An 11,028-nucleotide genomic window follows, 5' to 3' on the forward strand; every position below is an offset into this window, starting at 1 on the left:
TGTATTCTTTAAATTCATTTTTAGGCACCTAACTTGCTATCTGGTTAATGAACAATCAGAAATCCAGACCCTTGAGGCTTTTTTCTTTGTTTGAGATTTGTACATCTTTAGCAAGCCTGCCCTCCTGAGGGGTTGAAAAACTATTAAGGTCGTTATGGCCGGTGTGAGGGGAATGACCTAAGTGGGAATGGCCAGATGCCAAGTACTCCAACCCACTATAAAATAAACATGATTTGATGAAAATCAAGTCAACGACAGTGCTCGGGAATAGCTCTCCTTCGTACCTTCGGGTATATTAAACCTTGGTTTTCAAGGCTGGGAGACCTCTTAATTGAGTTTATACCTCGATGCGCCGAATGGATCCCTGACTAAATCCAATTTAAAATTAGAAGCTACCCGGTTCATCTCCGAAAGGGAGATAATCTTTGTGCAATAGAGATAGTAACTATCCCAAGATACTTGTCATTTCGTGCCCCCATTAGCGTTTGGAGTCGGATAATACGACGTTGAGAATCCATTCTGTGAGACTCAGCAGCCGTATTCTGATTAGCTATTGGGTGTGTACCTGAGTCTACAAGCAAAGGTTTTCTTTCCCCACCAAATTCCTTAGGGTTTGCATGTTGTGATTGGAGTCACTATACATACTACTTGTTTTCTTGTTTTCATCCCTGAAACAAAAACTGAAATACCAAAAATTGGAGAAGACAAGAAACAACTCAGTGATTTGAAACTTTGTCCATGTCAGAAATTAGTCCATCCTAAGTCGAAACTCTATCCATGTCAGAAACTAGTTCATCCCAAGTCGAAACTCTGTCCGAGTCAGAAACTAGTCTATCCTGGTCAAAAATCAGTCCATCTCAGAATTGGTCATACTCAGTTATCATATTCAACAATCAGAAAAACTCAAAATTTCTAGGCTCCATCCTGTGAACAGTTGTACGAGTCTGATAATTTATCATCCTAAATCACATCCTGTGTCATATGAGTCTTCTGATTTGTCATCCTGTCCTAGATCCTGTATCGTACGAGTCATTTTCATCTGTCGTCTAGCTTTGTATCCCGTGTCATATGAAATAGAACTGCTCTGAGTCTTTTGTCATCCTGTATATACCCATTTGTCGTACGGTATGAGGCAGCAACTCATACAAAATAGAACTATTGTCGTCCTGTAGCTGCTAAATTATCGTCCGATCTAGAAAACCCTATCGTACGAGTCTCTGGTTTTGTCAGAACAGAACAGTCAAACTTGCCTAAAAATAGTCTACAATGAACATAATACTGGTTATCAATTTTTTCTGAGCATAAACAGATCAAGACAATGTACCTCTGCCATTTGTGTTGCACGATTTGGTCGATCATCTTTCAGCTAGTTCAATCAACTACCTATCAAATTTTAGTCACTTAGATAACGTCTTATACAGGATACATCATTCCTGAAACCAGACTGAATCTTACACTACTCTTAGAATCAACTTAGATAAACGTCTTAGACAGGATAGATCATTCTTGAAATCAGACTAAATCTCAATTGTTTCTCCTAAACAATACTCTAAACAGAACAAACTAGCTCAGAAATTGATCTTGACCTCTGCATCACAAACAACTTTAGGTCACACAAATTCATAAAGATGCCCATTCAAACCAGGAGTTCTCGTAAGAAACAAGCCAAAGGAAAAGAACAAACCTTCACCTATCAAGATAATCCATTCTACATGAAGGATCCACTCACTGAAATGTCATTGTCATCAGGCAGACTAGTTTTTGATGAACCTGAATCTCCCACTATACATGAGACAGAACACAATGATGGAAACAAAAACAATCGGAATGTTCCCGAAAATCATAATGACTCCACATCATCAAGTGAGATTGACGAAGACACTGAACCTCCAGAAAAAGAATTCCTTGACTGTCAAAAGGGCAAAGACTTTAGAAAAATGATGAAAGTTATCATGAACCGAGAAAAAGAAGACTACTTCTTAGAACTAGCGAAACAAGGCGCCAACCTTCCTACTGGATATGATGTTCAAACACTCGTTACTAAAAAGGAAGACTCACCTATACTTATGGTACACAAACAATTACTAGCTTTGTGGATGGAGGTCACAGATCTGAAGAATAAGGACAAGTCCCCAAAACAATATTCTCTGGAAACAATATGTCCCTTTCCATTTGACAAGAATCTACACATGCCTCCATTTCCTCCATGAGTGGAAATCCCAAAATTTGACAACTATGATGGTACCTCAGATCCTCAAGATCATGTTAGGGAATCTAGTGTTGCTTGTATGGAGTTCATGCATGATCAAATGTACCTCATGTGTCTCTTCCCAAGGAGTTTAGGGGGTCAAGCAATGGAATGGTTCTCAAGTCTACCCAAAGGAATAAAAACATTTGAAGAACTAATCCAACTATTTTTACAACAATACTCATACAACATTTGACATCCTGTGACTATGATCGATCTTTGTAATACTCAATAGAAAATAGGGGAACCTCTTCTTACTTTCCTCCAATGCTGGAGAAAGATGTTCTCTAGGTATCCACGACCTATCCCAGACTCTGAGAAAATGGATATATTTGTCAATAACTTGGTCCCAGAACTAAAATATAGTATACAAATGCAAGTACACCCATCATTTAACAAAATGGTAGATAATATCATTCGAATGGAAGATGTGCTCATAAAGAAAGGAGATATCACGCCTTGGAAAGAAACACAAACGGGATCTAGCTCTAAAGAGAAGAACAAGTATTGGAAATTTGCCAAAGACAACAACAAGAATGTTGTTAATGATGGAGTAGTAGACGTTGTCAAAACCAACTCAAAATCCACAATATTCAACTTGGCTAGTGGTACACAAGCACTTAAAGCTGCTGAGATTGCAGCAGACAATCCGCCAAAGAAAACAAAGGAATGGTTTAAAGAAAAGCCTTGGCTTTCCAAACCGAAGCGTGATTTTACTCCTCTTGAAGAATCATATGAATCTGCTTTCAAAACTCTATTGGCAAACAACTTGATAATGCTACCAGATAACTCCAGACCATATGATCCAGAAGTCAAACCAAGATGGTGGAGAGAAAATGAATACTGTGACTTCCATCAGAATAAGGGTCATAACATAAACAATTGCATGAAGCTAAAACATGAGATTCAAGATCTCATAGATGTTGGTAAAGTTGTTGTTGGGAATCATCCAACCAATGTTGATCATAAAGCATTTAAGGACCCTTTGCCTGTTTACGAACAAGGTGATTCCTCAAAGACCAAAGGAGGTGCCAAAGTAAATTATACTTATGCCAGCCAGGACAACGTTATCAACATGATTGAGCCTTCACACTCGGAATATTGCAATGTGATTATAGTTCAAGATAAACCAAATGAATCATGATATGCAAGAGCTCTGACCCGATCTCAAAAGAAAGTCACTCTCCAAGGAGCTAGTTCTTCCACTCCAGCTCAAGAAACATCAAACCCAACAGCCTTGCCAAACAAACAAAAAGAATCAACCTTCAACAAGTTTAAAAGGTTAACTTCATCATCACCCTCCGGATACAGCGTAGTTGAACAGTTAAAAAGGACAAATGCTCAAATTTCAATTTTTTAATTATTACAACTCTCATCTGCTCACAATGAAATCCTAGACAAAGCATTGCTCACTACCAACGTTCCAAAAGATTTAGACATTGATCGGTTTCAGTCTATGGTGGGTCATCTGACTTCACCTCACTATTTGACCTTCTCTGAAGAAGATGACAATTCATTAAATCATCCACATAACTAGCCATTGCATATTGAAGCCATGATCCATAAACATAGAGTCAAACGTGTTTTGATAGATGGAGGCACGGGGTTGAATATTTGTACTTATCATCTGCTTACACAACTAGGATTCTCTGAAAATGTCATTGATCCCGACAGGAAAATAACAATTAAAGCCTATGATGAGGAAGAGAGGACCTCCAAAGGTCGGGTATCATTATCAATTAGAGTGGGACCGGTACAGAGAAATGTCCTTTTCTAGGTTCTTGATATTCCATTGTCATACAATATTTTACTAGGCAGGTCGTGGATTCATGAAATGAAGGCAGTACCGTCAACATATCATCAATGCTTAAAGTTTCCTTATAACAGAGCTGAAGTCAATATTCCTACTGATACAAATGTCATCTGTAATGCATTGACAAAAGGTGCAGATACTTTTGTACCTCATAATAAGGCAGCCTCTCCAAATGAAGATCCAGAAACACTAATGAAAGACTTAGAAAAGAGATTGAAGATTACAGATACCGACATGGATGGCTACAAGATAGAACTGGTACTATCATTAGTTTTTCTCCCTCCATCACCAAAACAGTTGGGCAAGCCATTAGAGGCTATGAGAACACAAACTTCAGCTCTGAATACCATATATGATGGTCTCTTTGTACAGTCTTCTACCTCCTTGGCCGATGAAATAGAAGAGGATGTTATGCTTAAATGTCTCTTTAAGGAGGATAGTCAAAATGAGGAGGTACGACACTGTGAGATTTCATCAAACCAATATGGTCCTGCCTATAAAATGATTCAACGTATGGGATACTCAAGTACTGATCCTCTGGGAAAACAAAAAGAAGGTATTACTAAACCAATTCAGCTACAAACCAAATCCACAAATGATAAGGCTGGACTGGGATACAATCCGAAAAAAACATCAGACCAAAAACATGTTTCTAAGTCTAAGTTCCCAAAAAAGATATCGCCTTTAACATTACACGAAGCAGACACTCAACAAACAAAAGTAGAGTGTAGAAAAGAGAAAGAGGAATCAGTAGTCAAGAAAGAAGAAATAGTCAGTGCTCAGGCTTTGATGATATCAGCTATGATAATACAAGAAGTTGAGGTTCCTGAGGATATAAGAGATGAAGTGGTAAGAATCAAAGAATTGTTTGCACCATTAAAAGTTCTGGTCACATATACTAGCAGGCAACAAGTAGATGATTATGAGACTGACTCAAACGAGTATGAATGGGGTCCTGACTATCTTTCAGACACATCCACTACAGAAACTCCAGAAGAGTCTAATGATGTCATAGATGATACTCAAGAGCTGATGCGCATAAAACTAGAGAAGGAAATACAAGAAATTAGACAAAAGACACAAGCAAATTATGAACAAGGATTGAAAGAAGGAAGAATACCAGAAAGCTTCTCATCTATGTGCCCTTATCCTAAAATAGAACAAATCAGGTATAGCACTACATAGGAAGAGTTGGAAGCTATAGAACAAGAACTAGTTATCAGTCCAGAAGAAGCTGAATGGAGTAGATGACAACAAATCATTGAAATAATAAGATCATGTCAACAGGTGTGTCAGATACAAATGACAAATGAACCACAACATGAAGGAACTTGTAGCATTAAAGATGTCAGTATTGATACCATACATATGCCTACTAAATCAAATGACTCTGATGACTTTGATGATAGTCCTATTCATGATGATATCCACTCAGCCTCAAATTCTGAATCATCTGATACAAACAATGAAAAGTTGGCTACTAGTCTTATTGATGTTAAACCACGATATGAAGTCCAGTCTAGCGTAGTAAATGATGTTACAAGTATGTCTATTGGATTAGATCGATTAAATATTAACGTGAACTTTAATAATCATGATCTGACTCTTCTTGGTCTCAAGACACTTACACAAGGTATCATTCTGGAACTTGACTTCTCGATCCATAGCTGTGATAACAATACCGTGAATGCTTGTGAACCTATCCAAAATTTATCCTTAGTACATCCCGAATTGATTGACTGTACTTTACAAAACCAACCCATGAATATACCTACTTTTGCTAGTGACTATACATTATCCTATTATCTCAATGCAGTTGAACCTATAGACTCTTCCACCAGTGAATAGAGTGAAAATATGACTGAAGCGGATATCAAGTATCTTAGTCACAAAAACAAGAAAAATAAAAATAAAAGATCTGATGGCAAAAACCACATGGTGGCGATGTCAGAATCTAAAAAAGAGAAAATAAAGGACGTACCTAAAGTTGAAAACCTCTTTGAGGCGCCTAAAGGTGAGATACTTGATATACTGCCAAGTCATTTTTTAGGAAAGGTCCTCCATATTGGTCGATCCAACTCAACTAGTGAACATTAGGAGTCAAGAGACACCACATATCATTCATGTAGATCAATCACTATCAGCAAAAGAATTGAAAGAGTTCACTCAGCTATTCTTAGAAAAGAAAATAAACTTTGCATGGACGTACTCTGATATGTCAAGCTTGGATCCTGATCTCATTATGCACCATCTTTCAATCACACCAGGAAAAAAATCAGTTAAGCAAAAACTCCATAAGATGCACCCACATGTAGCGTTATTGATCAAGGCTAAACTAGAGAAACTACTCAAAGTTGGATTCATTACAGCTATAGATTATGCCGAATGGATTTCAAATATAGTACTGGTGTCAAAGGAAGACAAATCTATCAGAGTTTGCACAGACTTCAGAGATCTTAACAAAGCATGTCCGAAAGATGACTTTCCATTACCAAATATTGATATGATAGTTGACATGACTGCTGGGTACGAAATGTACTCACTAATGGATGGATTCTCCAGATATAATCAAATCAAAATAGCTCCTGGAGATCAAGAAAAGATAGCTTTCACCTGTGCTTGGGGAACCTTTTGCTGGAACGTTATGCCATTTGGGCTAAAGAACGCAGGGGCGACCTATTAAAGAGCAGTTACAACTATCTTTCATGATATGATGCATAAGAATATGGAAGATTATGTTGATGAAACCTTAGTGAAAACTATGAAAAGATCAACACATATTCAAGAGTTAGGTCCTATACTTGACAAAATGGAAAAATTCAAGCTCTGATTAAATCCAAAGAAGTGTGCATTCGAAGTGACATCTGGTAAATTACTTGGCTACATCATTTCAAAGAAGGGAATCGAGGTTGATCCTGAGAACGTCCAAGCTATAATGGAAATGTTGCCTCCGAAGAACATTAGTCAAATGAGAAGTCTACAGGGACGTCTCCAATCCATTAGAAGATTCATTTCTCAACTAGCAAACAAAGCTCAACCTTTCACAAAGGTATTGAGAAAAGGAATAATATACAACTGGGATCAGCAGTGTGAACAACATCTTCAACAGATAAAAGAGTACCTTTCAAATCCATGCCACCTATTCAAGGTAAACCATTAATATTATATATATCCGCAACTGATTCATCATTGGGGACACTTCTGGTGCAATAGGATAACAACAAAAAGGAAAGAGCTATTTATTACATCAGCAGGACATTGGTGTCTTATGAAATGAACTACAATATAATAGAAAAAGCATGCTTGGCATTAGTCTTTGCATCACAAAAATTGAGACACTACATGCTAGCACATTCAGTCAAGTTGGTGGCCAAAATCGATCCACTCAAGTATCTTCTTAATAAAGCAACACTCACCGAAAGATTGGCGAAATGGGTCATGATCCTTATAGAGTTTAACATTGAATATGTGGAATGCAAAGCCATAAAAGGACAGGTAATTTCTGGTCAACTTGTTGAAGCTCCACTTGAGGATACTCAACCGCTACACATCAAGTTCCCAGATGAATCAATAATGCATCTTACTCAACAAACCTGGAAGATGTTCTTCGATGGTTCCTTTACTCAAAATGGTTCAGGTGTTGGCATACTATTCATTACTCCTCATAAGTATTCAATTCCAAAGTCTTATAAGATTCTATTCCCTTGCACAAACAATATTGCAGAATATGAAGCTTTGGTGAATGGGATAAAACTAGCTATTGAATAGAAGGTGGCTGAATTACATATCTATGGAGATTCTTAGCTGGTTATCAATCAGATCAGCAATACATATCAGACTCGAGATGAGAAATTGATGCCTTACAAGAGGATGGTGGATGATCTCAAGAAGTACTTTGCTTTTGTATCATTCCAACAGATTCCTAGATCAGCAAATAGAGCAGCAGATGCTATGGCCACCTTGGCATCTATACCTGAGTTACAGGAGTCCAATTTTCGCTTTGATTTCCTGGTGGAAGAGTTATATTACCCCACTTATGATTCTCCTGAGACCCAAATAGTCTGTTCTATTATTGGACATGACTCATCCCGATACAGCCACATCTATTCCTATCTATGCGATCAAATTATCCCTGAAAACCTTACCCATAACGAAAAAAGAAACCTAACTCAAAATGCTTCACAGTATGTTATCATAGCTAATGATTTATTTAGATGAGGTTTGGATGGTACATTTCTTAGATGTCTAGAAACTGAAGAATCTAAATGTGCATTATCAGAAGTCCATGAATATATTTGTGGATCTCATTTGAATGGTTTTACTTTAGCTCAGAAACTATTATGGGCTGGCTACTACTGGCCAGATATGGAAAAAGATGCCATAAATTTTCTAAGACTTGTGAGAAATGTCAGCTTCATGAAAATCTCATACATGCCCCGGCAAGGAATCTCATACCATTCATTACACACTGGCCTTTTCAACAATGGGCCTTTGATCTCATTGGTCAGATATATCATGCATCATCCAACGGACATAAATTCATCATAACTGCCACAGAGTATTTCACCAAGTGGTAGAGGCAGTTCCGCTCATCAAAGCAACTGGTAAACAAGTCACCTTATTCATCCTAAACTATATAATTTTCAGGTATGGGATACATTCATCCATCGTGACCGATAATGGAGGACAGTTCAAGAATAAAGATCTGGACGATCTTTGTGAGAAATTCAAAAGAAAGCAACATTGGTCATCAGTATATTACCCTCAAGGTAATAGACAAGTTGAGGCGTCTAACAAAAACCTATTGACTATCTTGCACAGAACAGTGAACAAATCCAGGAAGGATTGGCATCTGCAGCTCAATCCTGCACTATGGGCTTACAGAACAAGTATCAGAACACCTACTGGGGCTACACCTTTCTCTTTGGTGTATGGGTCTGAAGTAGTATTACCTATTGAAGTAGAAATACCATCTCTAAGAGTTTCATTGCAAGGTCTTGTTACTGATGAAGATCATAGAATATCTAGATTGCAAGAACTCAAATTGTTGGATGAGCGTCGGCAAGTGGCATTTGATCATCTCAGAGTGTATCAGAAGAGAATGTCCAGAGGATATAACAAGAAAGTTCAAAAAAGAGAATTTCAAGTTGGTGACCTAGTCTTGAGAGAGAATCCAAAAAATCAATAGTTTCGTGATAATAAAGGGAAGTTTGAACCCAACTGGCTGGGTCCTTACATTGTTACTGCAGCATATGGCTCTGGTGCCTATCAACTCTCAAACTTAGAAGGAGAACAACTCCATGAACCGATTAACACCATCCACTTGAAGAAATTCTTTTCTTAGCATTCTTTGCTCCAGCAAACATGTACAGCTGAAAAAGTCCTGAAAAAAATCCTAAAAATTTGAAAAAGTCTTAAAAAAAAGAAAAAAAATAAATGGAAAAAAGAAAAAAGAAAAAAATATAAAGAGAGAAAATGCCTTGGTGAAAACCTGGTAAACAGGCACCTTGGTAAAAAAAATGAATCTCTACCAAGAAGGTGAAAACCTGGCAAATAGGCGCCTCTTGTACTCAAGTGCTCCATCTATCAACACAACGTTGGCATTTCCCGCTTTCATGCATCTTTTGCTTTCGTTTGTACATATTTTACTGTCACTTTCGTGACATCCTGGTTCGTTGGAACCCTCATGACTTGAAACTGATCAACGTCCTAGTCTTAGGTTACTCAACGGAGCACATTACATATCCTAAGCAATGTCAACAAAGTCATTTTTCCGTCAGTGAAACCTGGTCGTCCACTCCGAGTCAGTCACCTGTCTCCTAACTACCAAAGAGTTTTATCACTGAGTTCACAAGCAAAACAACATAACGGAAAACAATCACTAAACAATTTGAGCTATGAATGAAAATTTTCTTTGTATGTTGTCTTTTATATTGATTTTCGATTATTGTCCCTCTGAGTGACTCGAGGAAGTCTATTGTGACTAAGAGGAGCAAGGATTGGGGGCATAATATTTTCTTTGTTTTTTACTTGTAGGAATGATCTCGATGATCTGGAAACATATAAATTAGCTGGGTGTATGTGATAAGAGCCTTCACATCAAGGTGAAATTGCCTCACATACCTCGACTCTACTTATTTGTATGCTACAAGGAGGTCCATATCATTTCTTTGTTTGTTTTGAGGGAATTTCTTTATGATGCAATTCGGGTCCCTGTGAAATTTGTCCAAGGATATGAATGAAAAAAGGGTCATTGCGGACAAAGATAATTAATATTGCACATTGAAAAAGAAAGGAACTCTAACCTGGTTGTTGTGTTTGTTATGCTCAGTGATGAATCTTAAATATTTTAAATCCAGTGACTAGGTTTAGGTTGCATTTCGCATATCATTTTGCATTTCATTTTGCATTTTTGTGAATTTAGAATGATTTCGGTATGATAATAATTTCTTTATCTTCTGAAGGAGAGCTGAAAGCATCATCATTTCTTATGCTAAGTGGTCTATTTATCATCATTTCTTCGATCGAGTACTTGTGTTTTGAGATGTTTTAGCTGCATACATAACATTTCATATAGCTTCATATATTTCATTATTACTCATTTGCATTATCATTTATTTGCATATAAAAGAAACAAAAATAGACATCCATAATCATTTGCATTACATATATTCATATTTAAAAGAAATACATATAGAATAATGCATATAGAAAGCATCTCATAAGCGAATCAACACAAGTACGATGAAATCAAATCAAGAGCTCATAAATTGACTGTCCTGAGTCCATTTTCGGGATCTAACGTCAATTCTCTCATTGACATTTCATGACATTGATCACTTAGCACTATCATCCTCAAGTCAATTTTACAAATTACTCTGCGCTCAATTTCATCAATCAACACCGAATTTCTCAAATATTCCTCAGGATCAATTTGTGCTCAAATAACTTATTTTCACCACACAAT

The sequence above is a fragment of the Cryptomeria japonica genome, chromosome 5, assembly GCF_030272615.1.
Source record: "Cryptomeria japonica chromosome 5, Sugi_1.0, whole genome shotgun sequence".
NCBI lineage: Eukaryota > Viridiplantae > Streptophyta > Pinopsida > Cupressales > Cupressaceae > Cryptomeria > Cryptomeria japonica.